The following is a 23288-nucleotide window of genomic DNA, read 5'->3' on the forward strand; positions in this document are numbered from 1 at the left end:
CACGGGGATTACAAGTGTGTGCCACCACCCCTGGTTTAAAATTCTTTTAATCTTTCTATACTAAAAGCAATGTTCTGCTTTATATTGATTTTAGTACATATTTAGAAAAACAAACTCACCATCGCCACCCACAAAAATACCCCAAAATAACTCAATAAAAAAGGGTGTGTTAGTCGGGCATGGTGGTGCAGGCTTGTAATGCCCGCGCTTGGGAGGCGGAAACAGGAGGATCGCACAGGTACGATGCCAGCCTTGCTGGCTTAAGTGACCCTGTTTCCAAATAAAAATATAAAATAGGTCTGGGAGTGTAGCCCGGAGGTACAAGGGCTTCCAGGAACCCCAGTAGCACCAAAAATAAAATAAAAAAAGGGTGTGGGGTGACACCAAGTGCTATGGGCATGTATGTCATTGTCAACATCATTTATGTGAGAATAAATTCACCAATAAAAGCACATTAAAAATAATAAAATAAATAAATTTTTACAAAAAATGGGCAAGTGAACTAAATAGACACTTCACAAAAAAGAAACACAATTGGCTAATAAATATATGAAAACAATGTTCAATACCATTAGCAATCAGAAAAAATGCAAATCAAAACTATCCTGAGAGGCCGGGCGTGGTGGCGCACGCTTGTAATCCCCATGCTTGGGAGGCAGAGACAGGAGGATCGGGCAGGTTTGAAGCCAGCCGCGCGCACTGGCTTAGGAAACCCGGTTTCCAAAAAAATGTAAAATTAGGTCTGGGAGTGTAGCCCGGAGGTAAACTATCCTGGGATTTTAACCTAACCCCAATTAGAATGATAATCATTAAAACACAATAATAAATTCTGGCAAAGATATGGAAAAGTAAGAATTCTGATACGATATTGGGGGGACTGCAAATTAATACGACCACTTTGGAAATCAGTATGGAGAATTCTCAGAATGGAAATGAACCCACCTTATCACCCAGCCACTTCTGGGTATCTACCCAAAGGAATTGAAATCAACTACTATATATATGTAACATATACATATACATGTATATGTATAAACATATATACATGTATAAACATATACATGTATATACATGTGTATATGTTTATAGCAGCATAATTCATAAAAGTCAGACTATGAAGCCAGTCTAGGTGTCTATCAACAGATGAAAAGATTGAAAAATTGTGGAATATACATACAATGAAATTATACTCTGCCACAAAAAAATATGTCGTTTGCTGAAAAGTGGACGGAACTGGCAAATATTATGCTGAGATTAGCCAGTCACAAAAACATGAAAGATCAGATGTTTTCCCTCAAATGTATAAACAAGGGAGAAATTGGGACATAGGAGAGTCTCTAGACAATGGAGGAGGACCCTAGTGGAGTGATGGAAAGGACCTACAGGAGGGAGGGGGAATATGGAAGAGGACTCGATGAGAGGAAACTTCGAGGACATAATATATACACACAAATTTATCAATGCCAAACACAATGTTGTGCACAGGGAGGGCAACGATGTGGGATGGAAGCTAGGGGAAAACTCACCAAGTTCTGTGTGCATATATGCCTCTATTACTCTGAATTTCATGATGATGTATAATTAAAGTGTACCATAAACAAATAATAAATAGATAGATAGATGAAAAATAGATAGATAGATAGATAGATAGATAGATAGATAGATAGATAGAGGCTAAATAATCTGTGTGGTCATTAGGAAACCCAAAAGACCAAAATTATTAAATGGCCTATTTACTTAATTATTTTGATGCTAAAATAGGAAATGAATATCTAAATAAAGTTTGACATCTTAACAGCCAATAATCTTGTATGTTGACAGACTCAGAATGTTACTATGGGACAATGACTTGATTCAAATATATGTTTCGGTACTTGATGTGATATTAATGGCACTTTTCTTTTTTGCAGTACTAGGGATGGAATCCAGGGGCATTCTACCACTGAGCTACACCCCAGCCCGATTTTTTATTCTTTATTTTGAAACAGGGTCTCATTCAGTTGCAAAGGGCCTCACTAAGTAGCTGAGGCTGTCCTTGAACTGCGATCCTCCCATTTCAGCCTCCCAAATGCTGGGATTACAAGCATGTGCCACCATGCCTGGCTACTTAATGGTACTTATGTAAAATTAAAATTTAAACAGTGGTGAATCCAAATAAATAGTGTATGATATCTTGAAAAGTCTATTTCAATAGGTGGATGTGAGTCCCTAGGAGCCTTACCTCAATCAGTCCCTATTCTTTGTGCCTGGCACTCCCGTCAAATATTATCCACTGAATTCGTATGGATTCCTGTTCTGATGATCTTTGCTGCATAAAATTTTACCAGTTTTTGTCACAAAATAGCCACTTTATTATAATCATGAACCCTGTAGGTAAGGAACCCAGGTGAGACACAGTGAGGATGCTTTGTCTCTGCTTTATGATGAGTGCAGCCTCAGATAGGTCTTGAAATCTAGGGATGATGCTGTCTTTGGCCTAGAACCATGTGAAAACCTGGTCACTCACAGGTCTGGTACCCTGACTGGGCGGACCCAAAGATTAGGTGTGGTGACTGGAGCTCCTACATATGGTCTCGTTGGGAACCACATGCCATGACAGTGACAGGGTAGTAGGATTTTATCTCAGGTGAACACAGGAAATAATTTAATTAGGCTGTTTCAGATTTGCTTGCTAGGACCTGGTAGATCTAAAATTTGGCCTTAAAATGATTTGGAACTAAAGTTCCTCCAGCCTCAACAAGGCTAGACATAAACCTTGGATTCTGCCCACTTTTCTGGGGTTCTATTCTGCCGCCTCAGTAGTAACACTTTATGTTTAAGTCAAAGTCTTGGTTTAAGAAAGAAACTAACTCATGTTCTATTAACCAGAAAAGAATGCCATTAGAAGAATATAAGTTAGTTCAGAGGGTCTGTAGGAGGACGAAAGAATCAGAAAATGGGACTGAATTAAGGCTGGGGAGCAGAAAACGCATCTAAGTTCATATCTCAGGAAGAGGCTGGTAGGACATTACCCTGGTGGTGATACCTCTTTATCTTCATTGCTGTTGCTGCTGCATGAACACCACTGCTACTGTTGGCTCCTCATCTGAGTTGCTCTGCTGCTTTCAGAACAACATCTAACCACTCCTGATCCTGTCACTTATTAGACAACCAGAGTCCCCACATAGATCAGCCTGTGGGCCAGACCTCAATGGCATATCTGCATCTTAGCTCCTGGGATGAGGGAAGGAGACAGATCTTCTTTCCAGTTCCTTAGAAGGAAGTGGCTTCGAGTCCCAAGGTTCTAGCCCACATGCCTTTAACTTTGGGTAAACCACTTAACTTCTCCAGTCCTCTTCTCATTTATAAAGTGAGAGTTTGGCCTCTGACTTCTAATTTTGATTGTAATTTTAACTTCTTCCTTTATAAATTTATTTTATAAAGTTACTTTACAAAATAAATCCTTATTACAGAGGCTCATCCACATGGTGGAGCCATATGCCTAGGACTTGGCAGTACCCACTGCACTCATTTACAGAAAATTAATGAACAGAGTGGGACAATGTTTTTGAAGTTCCAATGGATTATTTTATCTGTGTGCATAAAATGCACAAATAGGTAGGATTAAAGATTATTTAAAAGTTGATTCAATGGTTTTCCGTCTAATTTTTTATTGTGGAGCAGAAATTTGAATTTTTTTCTTTTGATTTAGTGTTTTTTTTCCTTTCTTTTTTAACTCCAACACAGCTTGACTCTCTGGAAATAGTCTAGAGACTATAGAACAGGAAACTCAGGAACCACCTTCCCAAGAGAATGTGGGTCCATGATACATAAATCCTCTCATGAAAGACTTAGTTCCAAGGTTCTCTATGAATAACTTGGGGACTTTTTATTTAATCCACCTCATTTGAGTTATTACTTCAGTAGAATGACTTTTAACTCTGAAGACAGTCCAATCTTTTCAAGTCAAAACAAGATCTTTCCTCTCTCCTTTGGGAAAAATCACAAATATTCTTGGAGGAAACGATGAGATCACTCCAGAGTGGGCAGGATTTCCTTTTCACAGTGTATCTATTAAAAATTTCTCAAAAAAATATCAAAGGAAATGCTTACAAGGAATCCCTTGGATTGATCTTTTTGGTGACAAATCCCAAACCAAGACTAAATATTCAGATTTTACTTTTGGTGGCTCCCTCCATCCTCCTATGTAAATGACAGAGCTTTCAAAATAAAGCAATGTCTTCTAAATTCAGTGGAGCATGTTTGCCTTCAGAATGAGTAACATATTTTGCCAAAATTTGCTATACAAAATGAATTCAAATTTCCAAACAGGATTATGACAGAGAAATCATACAATCAAATTCACCCTTTAGCAATGGCTGTTCATCCATAACATGATGTTCAGGGACTTGGGGATTTATTCATTCTGCTTGAGTCATGTCTGTGCTGAAGGGAAATTCCCAGTGAAGTGCTGGGAGTGCCCACAGGATGTGCTCCCAACTCCTCAAATCACACAGGATCAATCAGAATTTCATATAATGAACCTTACATACTGGCTATTGTAATATTGCTGGGGACCTGGCTGCATGGTTCCAGGGATGTTCACACAGCAGAAATGTACATTCAGAAGTTGTTTTTCAAGTAATTGTCATTGAGCCCCAAATTTTTGCAGCCAATATTGGTTGTATTTTATCACATTGATGCAACTGAAGATTGCTGGTTAGTTGAAAACTTACTACAGGCTGATGATGGATGAATTTCCCAAGTGTAATAGTGTTTAAAAAATTAGTTTTCTCATAGTCCATCGAGATATTTATTTTAAATCATAGTGGAAGAGACTAGTAATGATCTACTTAATAAACTAATAAAGAAAATAATAAAAGAGTACGTGTAAAAACTTTTATTGTATTAAAATTCAGTACAGGGCTAGGTATGGAATTATGTTCACCTATGATGGGTATGTTGTATAGTGCTTCAATTTGAAAGTTTTGTGAATACTTATATTTTAAAAGTTCCCTTGTGTTGGGCATGGGGGCACACACTTGTAATCCCAGCATTCGGGAGGCTGAGACAGGAGGATCGTGGTTTGTGGACAGCCTCACCTACTTAGTGAGGCCCTCTGTAACTTAGTGAGACCCTGTTTCAAAATAAAGAATAAAAAATAGGGCAGGGGATGTGGCTCGGAGGTTGAATGCCCCTGGGCTCCATCCCCAGACTGACAAAAAAAAATTCTCTTTTTAAGGTTAAATGAAGTTATAGATTGCATGAAGGGCTTATTTTAACACAAAAGATGTTCTGAAGAAATTATTTCAGTGGCTTTTACTTACCAAGGTCAAGATTAATTTAGCATGATAAACTTGATGAAAAATATATGTCATTTTCAAGAGTTCCATTATGCCAACCTCTAAGGGACATTTTTATCTGCTATAAAAATGACAGTCATTTTGTATAGACCCTTTTGTCTCTTTGTTACTCTATGCTCCTTTTTAGAACTTCTGAAGATTTAAACATCATGGATTCAAACAAACCTCTTTGCATCTCTTTTTAAAAGAAATTCCTTATGTTACATGCAGGAAAATGGATGGAACTAGACAATATCATGTTAAATGAGATCAGGTCTCAGAAAGCGAAAGGTCAAATGTTTCCTCTTAAATGGGGAAGCTAGAGAGAAAATAAGACACAAAAGGGATTTTAGATAATTGAGGAGAGTGATAGTAAAATATTGGAAAGTGATAAAAGAAAAGATATGGGGAGGGGAAACGAAAATACTGATAAAGAAAACAGTTTAACTTTGCTGTACTATGTCTGAAAGTGTCACTACCAGCCTCACTATTATGTATTGGGGCAGGTGGGTTGCAGGGTGGGTGGGACAGGAAGGCAGACACACCGAGACCTGTGTGCATGTTTGATTACATGACTCTGAACATCCTGATGTAGTAGTTACAGTGTACCAATAAAAGTACATAAAGAGAACTTTCCAGAGAAGCATACATATTTGATTACCTATGTCCTGAGATAGACTTTGGAGAAGTCTATCTTGGCCTCAGAAGTTCTCAAATCCTATCCTAGCCCCTTAACACTTGTCTACTCATCACTTCTTTCCTTCTCTGCTGCTTAAACTTAGGTCATGCCTTCAGCCTGTTTCACTGGATGATTGAAATATCTTCTCAAATTCTTTCTTCACACTTGAACCATACTGATCTTTACAAACCAAGCATTATAGCAGAGTAAGCTTCCCATTACCTTCTGGAGCCCAGCCAGCTCTATTATCACTCAACAACACAACTTTGGCAAAGTATTTTATTCTCTGTTTCTTGGTGTTACTGTCTCTGACCTCAGGAGTAGAAACACTAGAGCGTTTTATACCTGCAAAGACCAAGTTTAGAACAATCCAGAGCCCAAAGTAAGCCCTAGAAACATGTCACATAATTACTTGATTATTTAGAATGATGTCAAAATTCCTTTGCAGTATTCAACACTGCCCAAGGTCTTTCCTACTTTCCTGTGTGGTTTTAACTCTAACCACTCTCCATTGCTCCTGGCTCCAGGGCTCCACGTCTTAATATAATCTACATGGGAGTGAGGATTTTAACATATAAGTTTTGAGAGACACAAACATCCAGTGCATAGCAAGTACCTCGTGTCTACTCCTGCCCTTGCAAAAGCCCATTGGAGATGTTTGCTCCTTTGGCTATGTACCCCATTTGTCTGTAAGATTCATGGAGGTAGAATTTCCTTATGGCAGAGCTTATAAGAGTATTTGACACATAGTACACTTGAAAAAAAATAAATGAATAATGGATAACTGGGCCACTTATGGTATAATAAAGTTGTTATTTCAAGACAAAAAAGGTAAAGCAAAACATATTGGTGGCAATTATACAAACATATGTTTTCTACTCAAAATATTAAAAATACAGGGTATATATAAGCAAATGAAAAATTGAGAATACATACACATATAAACATATATATGTATATCTCACTCAAAATGAAAAATTTTGAGCATTATGTGTCACACATTTAATTTATTTTATTTTTTTAATTTTTTGCAATACTGGGGATAGAACCCAGGGGCATTCTACCTCCAAGCTATACCTCCAGCTCTATTTTTTTATTCATTATTTTTTGAAACAAGGTCTCACTGAGTTGCAAAGGGTCTGGCTGCCAACCTGGATCCTTCTGTCTCAGCCTACCAAGTAGTGGGATTACAAGTATGCTCCACCACACCTGGCTTGTGTCACACATTTAAACAAATGTACTATAAAAATACAATAATACTACCAGAAAATTATTGCACCAAATAAGAAAGATCAAATTAGTCAACTGGCCATACTTATAATTTCTTACCTTTATGTTTTTTTTCTTTTAGTTAAATCCTCTGTCTTTATTTTAAAATGAACATGTGCTTTGATTTGGATCCTAGGCCTGTGGCCCATGACCTAATAAACTGAAGAACACTGTGAAATACAAATGTATTTTCTTTCATCATGGCAGATGCTCTTTAAAGTTTGAACTGGTATAACAGAAGTTTAATGTGTTTCCCATTTGTTCTACTCAAAGATAGAGGCCAAATGACACAATAGAAAGATATTAATTCAATTGTCAAGAGAAGACCTCATGCTCTACAGTGGTGTTTTTTTTTTAACCACTTAAAGTAGCCTTGTAACTAGAAATGTTTCAATAGACACTTCTGAGGTTTGGAAATAGAAAAGAAAAACACTTTGTAAATGTCCTAGTGTGGAGGTAGAAAGGTCTCTTCACACAGAAGTGCCCATGGAGCCTGGCTTGTCACTCCTTAGGTGATTGTTGGTTTCCATTTTCTCTTATAGCCCTTGAGCATATATGCAGTTCTTAGCAGAAACTCACATCTTGTTAGGGGATTAAAAATGAATTAAGTGGCTCTTATGGGAAGGAACTCAGAGTTTATTGTAAAGCACAGACATCTAAACCTTTGATAATTTAATCAGTTGTAGACCCTCTTAAAGTGTGTGTGTGTGTGTGTGTGTGTGTGTGTGTGTGTGTGTGTGTGTGTATTTGTATGTGTTACTAGGGATTGAACCCAGGAACATTCTACCTCTGAACTACCCCCTATCCAGCCTTAGTTTATTTATTGTAGCATATTTTTGGTAATGGAAAATGAACCTAGGGACATTCTACCTCTGAGCTATAACTCCAGACCTATTTTATTTTTTTATTTTGAGATAGGGACTCTCTAGGTTGCCGAGTCTTGCTAAGTTGATGAGGCTTTCTTCAAACCTGTGATCTTCCTGTCTCATCCTCCAATATGTTGGATTATAGTCATGTGCCAATGCACCAGTTTATTTTTAAAAATTATTTTAGAGTTTTTAGAAAAACTTTATTGGTGCATTGCAGTCATACATCTTAATAGGGTACAAGATGGAATGATTCACTAAATTGCTGAGGCTGGCCTTGAACCTGTGATCCAGCAGTCTCAGCCTCCCAAGTGCTGGGGTTACAGGTGTGTGCTACCACACCCAGCCAATCATCTTAAACTTATATGTGGATAAGAATTACCTAGGAATCTCCTGAAATTGCAGATTGTGATTCAGTAGGTATAGAGTAGGTCCTGAGATTCTACCCCATGTCTTCTGGGATTTCTCACAAGTTCTCAGGATAACAGATACTTTTGATCAACGGACTGATGTTTGAAAAGTAATTTTATTGAGATATAAACAGAACATAGAAGAGAAGAAAATAACTAAATCAAGAAAGCTTCATAAGTGAGACATAGTGGTTCATTCCTTTAATTTTAATACTTGGGAGGCTGACACAGGAGAATCAAAGTGTCAAGGCCTGCCTCAGCAATTTAGTAAGACTCTGTTATATATATATATATATATATATATATATATATATATATATATATATATATTCTATAGATCTATACACACATATATAATCTATAGACCTATACACACATATATATAATCTATAGATCTACACACACACACACACACAACACACATATATATATATATATATATGTATGTATATATATATATATATGTATGTATATGGCTGGGGGTGTTGCCAAAGAAAATGCCCCATGAAGATGGAATAATCATAAATGTATAAAATGCATGAAGGAGGGATAGATCTTCATGATGTTTCAAAGTCTGCTAGAGTTTGGATGTTGAACATCCCCCAAAGGTCCCCAGTGTGGTACTATTAAAAAGGAGGTGGGCCCAGTGGATGGTCTTAGGTCACTGGGGCATGACCTTAAAGAGGACGATGAAACCCTGATCCCTTTCTCTTTCTCCCCTTTGGGTCCTGAATATGAGGTTAGTGGTTTTGTTCTGCCATATGTTTCTGATCCTCACGTGCTGACTTGCATTAGGCCCAAAGCCACAGGGCCAATCAGTCATGGACTCAAACCTCCAAAGTATGAGGCAAATAAATGTTTTGTCTTTATATGCTAATTAATGAAAAGAAAGATAGAAATCAACACAAGCACTAAAACCTATTGTTGCTCCCCTATTAAGTGTATCCTTGAAAGCTTCAGAATTGCTATTTTATGCTTAGTAATGAACCAAAAGACAACTTGAAGAAAGCATTCACATTTTACCCTTATTTAACAAGTTTCTTCAGAAATGTTATTTTCTTATTTATAAATTATCTTTGTGTGTATTCTTTAAAGCTGACCATTATGAGGTTTTTTTTTTTTTTGTGGCACTGTGGTTCCTGGAAGCCCTTTTACCTCGGGGCTACACTCCCAGACCTATTTTGTATTTTTTAATTTGTAAACAGGGTCTCTTAAGCCAGCGAGGCTGGCTTGGAACCATCGCGATCCTCCTGTTTTCGCCTCCCAAGCGCGGGGATTACAAGCGTGCGCCACCACACCCGGCATGAGTTTTAATTGTATTAGGAGTAATGTCAGCAAAGAAGCTCCGGACCTCACTCTCCCACAGAAACACTGAATAATATACAGTCCTAAAAGCCTTTATGACACGCTGAGAATCCGATAGGAAGTGCCCCCTGCACGCACAAAATCAAGACAGCCACAGTGACATGGGGAACAAAAGTCATTTCACTTCCCCCATGCCAGCCCCTTCCCCACACAGACACAATTGATGATCTGGAGGAAAAGCCCATGCTGTGGCTTCTCACTGGGGAGAAAAGGATAAGACTGGGCTACACATTCATTGCTTCAACTTTGGGGAGGCTGTTGGAGAAACTAGTTTCTGTTTCTGCTAACTTGGAGCATTGACAGGTAAATAGTACACTTTGGATGCCTGAGTTACTCTAAGAATAAAAGAGCTCCGAGGATTGGGGCAATGCCAGAGAACTGCAGTACGAAGAGACACTAGGCACTAGAGGAAGCAAGAGATTATAAACTTCTTTCCTTCTCTCTTTCTTTCTTTCTTTCTTTCTTTCTTTCTTTCTTTCTTTCTTTCTTTTTTTCCTTCCTTCCTTCCTTCCTTCCTTCCCCCTCCCTCTTCCTTCCTCCCTCCTTTCTTTCTTTCTTTCTTTCTTTCTTTCTTTCTTTCTTTCTTTCTTTCTTTCTTTCTTTCTTTCTTTCTTGTGGTACTGGGGTTCCTGGAAACCCTTCTACCTCCGGGGTACACTCCCAGACCTATTTTATGCTTTTTTTTTAAATTTGGAAACAGGGTCTCTTAAACCAGCATGGCTGGCTTCGAACCTGCTTGATCCTCCTGTCTCCACCTCCCAAGCGCAGGGATTACAAGCGTGCACCACCACACCCAGTGTTCCATTAATCTTTTGATGGACATCTTGGCTGGTTCCATAGTTTGGCTATGGTGAATTGTGCAGCTATAAACATAGACACATATGCATTAGTTTGGTAGTTTGGTTTCCTTTTTTTGGGTGGATACACAGAAGTGGTATTGCTAGATCGAATGGTAAATTTGTTCCCATTCTTCTGAGGATTCTCCATACTGTTTTCAAAAGTGGTTACACTAATTTGCAATTCTACCAACAATGTTTTAGAGTTCCCACTTCTCCACATCCTTGCCAACATGTGTTGTTGTTTGTGTTTTGAATGGTTGTCATTCTAGTTGGAGTAAGGTGAAATTTTAGGTTAGTTTTAATTTGCATCTCTCTGATTGCCAATGATGTTGAGCATTTTTTTTTTTTTTTTTTTTTTTTTTGTGGTACTGGGATTCCTGGAAACCCTTCTCCGGGCTACACTCCCAGACACCTATTTTTTATATTTTTATTTCGAAACAGGGCCTCTTAAGCCAGCGAGGCTGGCTCTGAACCAGCGTAATCCTCCTGTTTCTACCTCCCAAGTACGGAGATTACAAGCATGTGCCACCATGCCCAGCTGTTGAGCATTTTTTTTAATGCATTTATTGGCCATTTTAATTTCTTCTTTTGTGAAGTGTTTAGTTCGCTCTCCCATTTTGTTATTGGATGATTTGTTTTTTTAGTGTTGAGTTTCTTGAGTTCTCTGTATATTCTAGATATTAGTCCTCTATTGGAGGAGTAGGTGGCAAAAATCTCCCATTCTGTTGGCTCTCGATTGAGGTTCTTGACAGTTTCCTTTGCTGTACAGAAGCTCTTCAGTTTCATGTAATCCCACATATTAATTTGTCTTTTAGTTTGTTGTACCTTTGGAGTCTTGTTGAGAAAGATTTTATCTGTGCCTATGTGTTGCAGTGTTGGACCTATGCCCTCTTCAAGGAGCCTCAAGGTCTCTGGTCTAATTTCCAAGTCTTTGATCCATCTTGAGTTGACTCTTGTGCAGGGTGAGAAAGAGGGATTAATTTCCAGTTTTCTGCATATGGTTAACCAGTTTTGCCAACATCATTTGTTGAACAGGCTATCTTTTTTCCAGGGTATGTTTTTGGCCCCTTTGTTAAAAATCATTTGGCTGTAAGTATGGGGACTTGTTTCTCAGTCTTCTATTCTGCTCCATTGGTCTATGTATCTGTTTTTGTGACAGTACCGTGCTGTTTTTATTACACTGGCTTTGTAGTAAAGTTTAAAGTCAGGTATTGTAATTCCTCCTGCATGATTTTTGTTGCTGAAAACTACTTTGGCTATTCTGGGTTTCTTGTTGTTCCAAGTGAATTTAAGGACTGAATTTTCTAGGTCTGTGAGGAGTTATCTTGGTAATTTAATGGGCATTGCATTGAATCTGTAGATTACTTTTGGAAGGATGGCCATTTTAATAATATTTATTCTGCATATCCATGAGCATGGCAGATCTTTCCATCTTCCAAGAACTTTGATTTCTTTTTTCAGTGTTTTATAATTTTCTTTGTAGAGATATTTTACTCCTTGGTTAAGTTTATTCCTAAGTTTTTTTTTTATTGGAGATCCTGAGAGGAAGTGTTTTCTGAATTTCTTTTTCAATGGATTTATGGTTGCTGTGCAGAAAAGCTTCTGATTTTTTAAGATTGATTTTGTGTCCAGACACTTTGCCAAATTTGTTGATCAGTTCTATAAGTCTTTTGATTGAGTTTGTTGGGTATTCTAGGTATAGCATCATGTCATCTGCAAATAGTGGAAGTTTGAGTCCTTCTTTTCCTATTTGTACTCATTTGATTTCTTTTTCTTGCCTTATTGCTCTGGGTAGGATCTCAAGAACTATATTGAAAAGAAGTGGTGATAATGAACATCTTTGTCTTGTTCCTTTATTTAGGGGGAATTCTTAAAGTTTTTCCCCATTTAATATAATGTTGGCTGTGGGCTTATTGTAGATTTTATGATGTTGAGATATGTTCCTTCTATTCCAATTCTCTGCAGTGCTTTTATCGTAAATGGATGTTGGATTTTATCAAATGCTTTTTCAGTGTCTATTGAAATGATAATGTGATTTTTGTCTTTGATTCTGTTTATATGATGAATTACATAGATTGATTTTTCATATGTTGAACCAGCCTTGCTTCCCTGGGATAAACCCTACCTGGTCATGATGTATGATTTCCTTTATGTGTTTTTAAATGCGTGTTGCTAGTATTTTGTTTAGCAGTTTTGCATCCAAATTCATCAATGATATAGGCCTGTAGTTCTCTTTCCTTGAACAGTCTTTATTTAGTTTTGGTATTAATGTGATGTTGGCTTCATAAAATGTATTTGGGAGAGTTCTGTTTTTTTCTATTTCACAAAATAGATTGAGGAGTATTGGCATTAGCTCTTCTATAAAGGTTTTATAGAATTAACTTGTGAAACCATCTGGTCCTGGGCTTTTCTTTGATGGTAGGTTCTTTATAATTGTTTCAATCTCTTTGTTATTGGTTGGTTTAAGTGTTCTATATTTTCTTGACTCAGTTTAGGAAGGTTGTAATACTAGAAAGTTATCAATTTCCTCCAGATTTTCCATTTTGTTGGAGTATAGTTTTTCAAAGTAGTTTCTAATAATCATCTGGATTTCTACATTGTCAGTAGTAATATCTCATTTTTCATCCCTTGTCTTTATAATTTGGGTTGATTCTCTCCTTTTTTAGTTAGGTTGGCTAGTGTTTTGTGTATCTTGTTAATTTTTTCAAGAAACCAGCTTTTGGTTTTGTTGATTTTTCTGAAATTTTTTTTTATTCTCTACTTTGTTAATTTCTGCTTTGATTTTAATAATTTCCTCTATTCTACTGGCTTTAGGGTTAGACTGTTCCTACTTTTCAAGGACTTTGAGGTATGTCATTAGGTTATTTATTTGATGATTTTCTGTTTTTCTTATGTGAGCACTCAGTGCTATAAATTTTCCTCTTAATACTGCCTTCAAAGTGTCCCAGAGGTTTTGATATGTTGCATCTTTTTTTTTTCATTTGTTTCTAGAAATTTCTTGATTTCACCTCTTATGGCTTCTATGACCCATTCTTCATTCAGAAGTGTGGTGTTCAGCCTCCACATTTTCATGTGGTTTCTCTGGGTCTTTTTATAGTTGATTTCTAATTTCATTCCATTATGGTCTGAAAAGACACAAGAAAGTATGTCACAATTTTTGAATTTTTCTGGTGCTCACTTTGTGTCCCAGGATGTGATCAATTTTGGAGAAGGTTCTGTGAGCAGCTGGGAAAAATGTGAACTCCACTGTAGTTGGGTAAAATATTCTGTATGTGTCCAACAGGTCCATTTGATTTATGGTGTTCTTTAGATCTGAGGCATCTTACTGACCTTTTGTCTAGAAGATCGGTCTAATGGTGTGAGAAGGGTGATGAAGTCTCCCAGTATTATTGTGTGTGTGTGTGTGTGTGTGTGTGTGTGTGTGTGTGTGTATGTGTATATATATATATGTATATATACATATATATATATATTTATATATACATATATATATATATTTTTTTTATTTTTTATTTTTTATTTTTTTTGCTGTTCTTCTTGACTGTATTTTAAATCTTTACAAAAAAAGACCCCGGGACCCCAGATGGCCCACTGCTGCAAGAGTCCGGGGCACTCTGTACACAGCTGGGTTGCTCCTGGCCAGCACCAAGGAGGGCAGAAAGTGCACAGAGCAGGACTCTTCCCCGGTGGCCATGTTGACCTCAGAGGCGACAGCAGCCCATGTGGAAGCCATGGCACCTTTCTTTGAAACTGGGCCTTGACAGCAGTGCCAAGCATGACCACAGCCTCCTGTCCTTTCCCCATCCCCTTCCTTCCAGGGTCTGAAGGCAGAAAATAATTTTCTCTGAAGATACTTGGTAACAGTTCTGTAAAACAGAAACACAGGCTCTTCCAATGCACTGTGTTTTTGAATATTCTGCCTTAGTTCAGCTAGAGGATGAGCTGATTGATGGTTTCCCCTCCATAGCCGGGTGAGCCCATCTCCTTGAGGAAGCCCACTCTATTCTTGGTAGCGTGGCAGGCCACGGAGAGCTGGAACGGGTGCAGGAAGCGAGAGACTTCCTGGAAGTGCTCCCCCGGGAAGGCAATTTCGTGAATGAGGTCTTCCAAGCAAGCGTTGTTCCTCAGAGCCACGGCCTTACCCTAGACCTGGGCCTGTCCCCGTTTCAAGATGAGTTCCCGAACAGACTTCAGATTCGGAAAGCCCCAGGTCACGTAAGGTTCCACTACATGCAGCATTTTTAGGTTCTGGGGCGTGACTTTGACAAAGACACCACTAAATATTTTCTTTAGACACAGGTTTGCAATGGTCTTCTGCACCAGTTAACTCACCCCGTTGATCCTTTGGATGCAGACAACAAAGGCCAAGGAATGCTTATCTGGCATTTCCAACGCACAAGGCTTCACTTCCAGTTGTCTGAGGCGCACCTTGTCCCGGCGCTGCCTCCAGGAATCGTGTAGGAAGGATTCCAGGCGCTTAAATCTCAACTCTTTTATTTTCCTCTCTTTCTTTGCCAAAAGTGCCTGTTTTGCCTGGGTTGCTTTGAGGGCCTGGTAAGCCTTCCTTTTTTTTTTTTTTTTTTTTTTTTTAGGAGATTCTCTGGAACCAAAGGGATCTTTTGAGCTTCTGATATGATCAACAGCAGATCCCACTCCCACCTTCTCTGGATTCTTCTCCATTTCACCCTGACTTCACTTATTGTGCTCCAGATCTCTGGGGGGTGTGGGAATCTCCGCTGCCACCGCTCCTTCCCTGAGTTGTATCACAAAGTCTTAGACCCAGGGAGTTAGTCACAGCTGTGCCAGGGCTTTCCTTCAGGGAACTCTGACTAGGGTGTAGTTATTTCTGCCACCCCTACTCCTGCACTGAGTTGAACTGCTAGATATCAGACCTAGGGAGTTTATCAAAGATGGTTGTGTCCCTGAAGGTGCAACACTGGGATTTCTCTTGTAGGGGCTGCAATTTCACTTATGACTGTAGTGGCGCCGGGTTGGAGCTTTTGTGGGCATGGTGAACTAGCAGCTATTGCTGGCAATATGGTGTCACTGCCACGCCCTCGTCAGTGAGGCTGGCATATCTCCCCTGGTTTTGAGCTCCGTTCTGAATCCCTGGAGACCGTGATGGACTTGGCTGCTGAAAATTTTACCTCATCTTCTTGCTGAAAGAACTGCTGGATTATATCTTACTGGACTGCAACTGGTCACTTCAGCGCCTTTGCTTTTCCTCCCTGGAGTCTGGTTCTGTGAGGCAAGATGGTGGCGGTGTGGCAGCCACCACTGTGGCAGGCAGGTTTCTTTTCTACTCCTCTGGTGGTTCTAGTCTTCTTTTTTTCTTTCTCTTGTATTTATAGCTTTTATTTCTCTGTTGATAGTACTTTCTGTCTCTGGAATGTGTTATTTTTGACACTATGGAGATTGAGTGTCAGCAGTACTCGTAGAAGCTGCTTTACTCAGTTACCATCTTCCCCTATCTCCTATTTTATATTTTATTTTGGAATAAGATCTTTACAATTTACTATATGCTTGGCTTTGAACTTGTGATCCTTTTTCCTTCTGTTCATTCAATTTTATAGCTGCAGGATTACCATTTTTTAAAAATTATTTCAATATGTTAATTTTTTCTGATAAATTTCTGAATAATTTCTTTGCATGTTCTTAAAGCTTGCTGAAGAAACAGCTATTCTAAATTTTTGTCAGGCAGTCTCTGATCTCCATCTCTTTATTTTTAGTCACTGATATCTTATTTTTTTCCATTGGTTTTATCACTTCTCTTTTATTTTTCTTGATTACTATGCCATGTATTTATGTCAGTGCATTAATGTATGTACCTAATCTAGCATTCATAGTACAGCTTTGTTGGTAGCCTACTTCAGCTATAAGTTTGTCTAGAAATTCAGGTCAGGTTGCTGATTAGGTCCCTAAGCCTATGACTACTTCAGCTGCTGCAGTGCAAGGGGGCACCCTGACCCCAGAACTGCCATGGCCAGAATCCTTGACCCCTAAGGCTGATGCAGTACTGGGCTGCACCTGTGCCCATGGCCTCTGAGACTCTTGCTATAAGGGCTTTTTGCCTAAGGCCTGTGGCAAATATGGCCTGGCGGCTGCTGAGGCTTATTCAGGTCCCAAGCATATGTAGTCAGCTGGCAGTGATACAGGCCAGATTTGGAGCTCATCCCATGAGTGCCAGTGTTATGCTTGCAGAAAGTCAGGACCAGGGCCTCTAGCTGCATGTGCTGGCCTGGTGTTGGGGGTTATGATATTATTTTGGGTGCTGGGTATGCTGGGTTTTCCCATGACAGGCTTCGTACTGGTTTCCAAAGCAAACTTCTACGTTTTCCTTCTTTTGTTCTCAGGAGCAAACACTGTCTCTTTTCATGAAGTGCTGCCTGGGATTTATGGAGTAGTGGTGCAATATAGTGCATTATTGGGGATGGAACCCAGAGGCATTCTACCTCCAAGCTACACCCTCAGCCCTTTTTTATTCTTTATTTTTAAACAGGGTCTCACTGAATTGCAAAGGGTATCACTAATTAGCTGAGGCTGTCCTCATACCTGCGATCCTCCTGTCTCAACCTTCCAATTGCTGAGATTACAAGCATGCACCACCACGCTCGGCAGAGTTTTTTAAATTTTATTTATTTATTTATTTATTTATTTATTTATTTATTTATTTATTTATTTTTGGCGGTACTGGGGTTCCTGGAAACCCTTCTACCTCTGGGCTACACTCCCTGTTTTGAAACAGGGTCTCTTACACCAGCGCGGCTGGCTTCTAACTTGCGCGATCCTCCTGTCTCCCTCCAAAGCGCGGGGATTACAAACGTGCGCCACCACGCCCGGCTAAATTTTATTTTAAAACAATCTCACTCATTAGGTTTCTGAGGCTGTCCTTGAACCTGTGATTCTCTTTTCTCAGTCTCTCAAGTACCGGAATCACAAGCATGTAACACCATGCCGGCTTCCTCACCTTTTTGATGCATATTTTCCTATTATTATTATAAAATTAAGTGCTGAAAATGCACACCTGATTTTCTTAGATATTGTGAAGGTGTTTTATCTTCCATGTGTTCAAATTGATGTTTCTAAGGAGGAAGGATGATCACTGGAAAGTTTTACTCAGGTATTTTTCTACAACCTTCTTTCAGTAACAACTTTAAATGTAAATAGATTAAATTTCACTGTTGGGAGACACAGAATTCTTTAATGGATAAGAAAACATCCAGCAATATACTATCTATAGGAGTCTAAATTTATATAAAATGACATACATAGCCGGGCGTGGTGGCGCAGGCTTGTAATCCCCGCGCTTGGGAAGCGCAGACAGGAGGATCATTCTGGTTCGGAGCCAGCCTCGCTGGCAAAAGAGACTCTGTTTCCACATAAAAATGTTAAAAAAAAAAAAAGGTCTGGGAGTGTAGCCCATGGGAGTGTATACCGGAGGTAGAAGGGCTTCCAGGAACCCCAGTACCACCAAAAAAAAAAAAAAAAAAAAGACATACATAAGGTGAAAGTAAATGAGTGAAAAATGTTTTTCCATGCAAACTGTGACCAAAACAAAGCAAGTATGGCCAATCTTTTATCAAATAAATTTTTTTTTTTTTTTTGCGATACTGGAGATGGAACCCAGGGGCATTCTACCTCTGACCTACACCCCTAGCCCTATTTTCTTTCTTTCCTTCTTTCTTTCTTTCTTTCTTTCTTTCTTTCTTTCTTTCTTTCTTTCTTTCTTTCTTTCTTTCTTTCTTTCTTTCTTTTTGGTGGTACTGGGGTTCCTGGAAGCCCTTCTACCTCCGGGCTACACTCCCAAACCTATTTTATATTTTTATTTAGAAACAGGGTCTCCTACACCAGCAGGCACAGCTGGCTTCGAACCTGTGCGATCCTCCTGTTTCCGCCTCCCAAGCGTGGGGATTACAAGCATGAGCCACCACACCCAGCTTTTATTCTTTATTTTGAAATGGGGTCTTTCTGGGTTGCAAATGACCTCACTAAGTAGTAGCTGAGGCTATTCGTGAACCGCGATCTTCCTCTCTCAACCTCCCAAATGCTGGGATTACAAGCATGCACCACCATGCCCGTCACAATAAGATTTAAGTAAAAAACAAAACAAAACAAAAACTCTCACATGACAAGGAAAATCATTATATAATGATAAAAATTATCAGTTCATGAGCTGGGTGTGGTGGCACATGCTTGTAATCTCAGCGCTGGAAAGGCTGAGACAGGAGGATCACATAGGTTAGAAGCCAGCCTCAGCTCCTAAGTGAGTCTCTCAGCAACTTAATGAGACCCTGTTTCCAAATAAAGTATAAAATGGGTCTGGGAGTATAGCCTGGAGGTAGAAAAGGCCCTGGGTTCCACCCCCAGTACCACAAAAACAAACAAAAAATTGTCAGTTCACCAGGAAAACAGGTCATCATATAATGATAAAAAAAAGTGTCAACCAGGAAAACATAAAAATTATAAATAAATAATGCACCTAGAAGAGCACCCAAATATACAAAGCCAACACTGGCAAAACTGGAAAGAGAAATTATCAGTAACACAAAAATTGTAGGAGGCACCAATATGCCATTTCCAGTAAGGGACAGATCAAGCAAACAATACTCAGAATGGGGATTTCCAGATTTACCTGTATTTTTAGTTTTGGAGGAATTTTCATATTGTTTTCCATGATGACTATACTTTTTTACATTTCTACCAACAGTGCACAAGTTTTCTAAATTCTCCACAGCCTTGTCAATCCTTATTTTTTTTTTTGTTTTTTAGTAAAATCATTCTAACTGGTATAAAGTAATATCTTATTGTGCCTTTTATTTTCATTTCCCTAGTGATCAATGATACTAATCATCTTTTGCTTGTTTGTTTGTTTGTTTGTTTGTTTTACTGTGGATTAAACTCTGGGGCATTCTATGTCTGTGATACATACCCAGCCCTTTTTTAGATTTTATTTTGAAACAGAGTCTTGTAAAGTTGCTGAGGGTCTTACTAAGTTGCTGAGGTTGAACTCAAACCTTCCATCCCCCTGTCTCAGCCTCCCAAGTACTGGGATTGCAGGTGTCCACCACCATGCCTGGCTAGGTCTTGGGTTTTTCTTTGTAGGTATTTTCTAATTTCCCTGATGATTTATTTTCAGGCCCATTAATTATTCAAGGAAGTATTGTTTAATTATCACAAATTCGTGAAATTTCCATATTTCCTTTAACTATTGGCTTCTGGTTTCATTGTTTTGTCAAAATAATTGCTTTGTGTGATTTCCATCTACTGAAAGAATTCAAGACTAGCTTTGTGGTCAAATGTGTGATCTATCCTTGAAAACAGACCATGTTCCCCTGAAAATAATGTGTATTCTGCTTGTGTTGGGTGCATGTTCTTTATGTGTCTGTAAAGTCCAACTGTTCCATTTTGTTGTTCAGGTTCTCTGATTTCCTATTGATCATCTGTCTGTTTGATCTAACCCTTATGGGAAATGATGTACTGATATTTCCTACAATTTTTATGTGACTATTCATTTCTCTCTTTGATTTTATCACATTTGCCAATTTATATAAATCGCAGCATTATTCATATTAAGCAAGAAGATGAACACCTAAATGTCCATCATCAAAAGGTGAATGTATAAAGAAAATGTGGTATGTATATACACAAAATGGAAATAGCATTCAGCCTTAACAAAGAAGATCCTGTTATATGCTACAAAAGAAAATATTATGCTAAATGAAATAAGCTAGTCATAAAAATACAAATGCTGAATAATCCTACTTATAAGGAGGCATATAAAATGGTCAAACTTTTAGAAATGTAGAATAGTGGTTACCAGAGACTGAGGGAAGAAGAAATGAGAAGTTATTGTTTAGTAGGTACAGTTTTGATTTAGCAAGCTTAAAAGAGCTCTGGAGGTGAATGGTGTACAACATTATGAATGTACTTAATACCACTAAATTGTACTCTTAAAATGATTAAAAATAAAAAATTTTATGTAATTGACCACAATAAAATTTTTAATACATATTTTAATACAACATCTACCTATGAATAAATCACATAATATAATTCATTTCCTTTTTCTCTTCTTAAATATCTGACAGCACCATTCCAGTTGGTTTTGTTGACAGATAACTATTAACCTATTTTCTCTTTTTATACTCCCCTTTATCAAGCATTGTATCTGATTATAGTGCAGACTTTTAAAATAAGTTGTTCTGCCGGGCGTGGTGGCGCATGCTTGTAATCCCTGCGCTTGGGAGGCTGAGACAGGAGGATCGCACAGGTTCGAAGCCAGCCTCAGCTACTTAGTGAGGCTCTCAGCAACTTAGTGAGGCCCTGTTTCCAAATAAAATATAAAATAGGTCTGGGATTATAGCCCGGAGGTAGAAAGCCTCTGGGTTCCACCCCCAGTACCACAAAAAAAAAAAAAAAAAAAAAAAAGTCATTCTGGAATAGAGTGCAAGAATAAATTATTTTTGGAAGTAAATAATATTGGGGAACTTAAAAATACTATTCACTAGAATGAATTTGTACAGTTTTATCTTTATTGATAGATATGACTTTTAACTAACAGTTGCTGCAAAATCATAAGTCATCAGGGCCAGAGGGTAATGTAATAAAGTGATCTGGAATTTTGATGTTGTCATAACGAATTTGATAATGAGATTGAAACTTGGCCTTGATGCTAGGGATACATTAGTGATTAGTGGGAAGAATGGCAAACTGACAAGCATATGTCTCAGGTAAAGGAGCAGCTGTTCCTTAGTTGTAGAGCATCAGTGCTATATGGGAATGCTACATGGAATCCACCAGCAACCATTTGCAACAGGACACTTGCCAAACCATAATGAAAATCAATTATGGTTTTGCTAAGTTGCTGAAATTTGAGAGAAAATTTTAATAGAAACATACCTTAGTCTATCCTAACTAAAGTATTATTCTGTTATGGTTTGGATCTGTAGTGTCCCCCCAAAGCCTCATGTGTTGAAGGCATGGACCCTAATGCAGTAAGGTTCAGAGGTGGGGATTTTAGTTAGTGAATGGATCATGAGGGCTTTAACCTCATCAGATGGATTAACTCATTGGTAGCTGAATGAACCGCTAGGAGGTGGGGTGTAGTTAGTTACCAGGGGTGTGCCCTGGAAGGGGTTATCTTCTCATCTCCTCTTTGTTTGCAGCTGCCATGAGCAGAGCAGTTTTCCTTCAACAGCCTTTTTTGTGATCTTCTGCTTCATTTCAGGCTCAGAGCAACAGAGCTGGCTGACCATAGACCCAGACCATTAAAGTATGAACCAAAATGTTTCCTCCTCTAAGTTGTGCTTGTCAGAAATTTTGGTCACAATGATGAAAAGCTGATTAACACATAGTCTATAACACATGCTTTATAAATTCCTCCATCTCTCTCTCTCTCTTTTTTTTTTTTTTACAGTAACTTAGGTCACAAGGAGATAGAAAAACATTTTTAAATTAAAAAATTAAGTCATGTATTTCTTAGCTCCAGGCAATATTATTCTTATTCTAAATCCTAAGGCAAACCAAAAGCTGCTTATAATAGTTGAGAAAGTAACTGTGTCCTGAAATGAGCTGACTTGAAAATCCATTCATTGTCTAGAAAAAATGTCACCCTCTCATTAAAGATCATTTCTTTCATTCCTCCAAACCAAATTATTTAAGTTTAAAAATAGCAGACAGACATTATGAAAAAATATCTAAATGCTAAATCTCAGTTTGAGGTTTCAGCTACTATTCTTAACATACTTTCATAGAATTTAGACTGTCATTACTACAAATAGAAAACTTCCAAGATGGAATTATTCAAGAAAAAAAAGCCTTTTATTTTCTCTACAAATTGGGACATAGGAAGAAAGATGAGAGTGAATAAAATTCCAAGTTATTTACCCAAACAAATCTAAATGCTTCTCCTGCCATTCAGCATCTTGATGCTATGTCTTCATTTTGTAATCAACCTCATTTTTCACTTTTCCCAACACAGGCTCCATTTTAATCAAGTCTCTTTAAAGTCCACAAACAAGCCATATTCATTCTTTCTTTAGCATTATTTGTTTTTTTCCCCTGAAATGCTCTTTAATTTGGAGAATATTTATTTATTTATTTATTTATTTATTTATTTATTTATTTATCAGAACTGATTGAACCCAGGGGCATTCTAACCCCAAGCTCTACCCTCAGCCCTATGTTTTTTTCTTTATTTTGAAACAGGGTCGTACTAAGTGGTGGAGGATCTCACTAAGTAGCTGAGGCTGGCCAAGAACCTGGGATCTTCCTGTCTCAACCTCCCAAGTACTAAGATTACAAGTGTGCACCATCATGCCTGGCTGATAATGAGTTTTAGATCTACCTCTTGTGATTATATTTTGTGCTTTGAATTCAACTATATTTACCTAATGATTTTCTCTTATCTGAACTCTAAGAATAAGAATGACTACATTTCATCTCCCTATCCCCAAAGCTTACTGCTATATTTTGGATGTAGAATTTCCCCTAATGGTCTATTATAAAGGCTTGGTTCTCAGCCTATGGTAGAATCTTTC

At 38.2% G+C, this 23288-nt stretch overlaps 1 pseudogene across 1 annotated transcript; it reads right to left on the bottom strand.

Moving 5' to 3' along the window:
• Positions 1-14679: 14679 nt before the first annotated feature.
• Positions 14680-16786, bottom strand: LOC308258738 (large ribosomal subunit protein uL30-like 1; annotated as a pseudogene). The gene is made up of 2 exons: positions 16717-16786; positions 14680-15502 (listed from the first exon to the last, which is right to left on the bottom strand). The product of its transcript is annotated as a large ribosomal subunit protein uL30-like 1 (transcript).
• Positions 16787-23288: the final 6502 nt, after the last annotated feature.

This window comes from Muscardinus avellanarius, assembly GCF_963383645.1.
Source record: "Muscardinus avellanarius genome assembly, chromosome: 2".
Lineage (NCBI taxonomy): Eukaryota > Metazoa > Chordata > Mammalia > Rodentia > Gliridae > Muscardinus > Muscardinus avellanarius.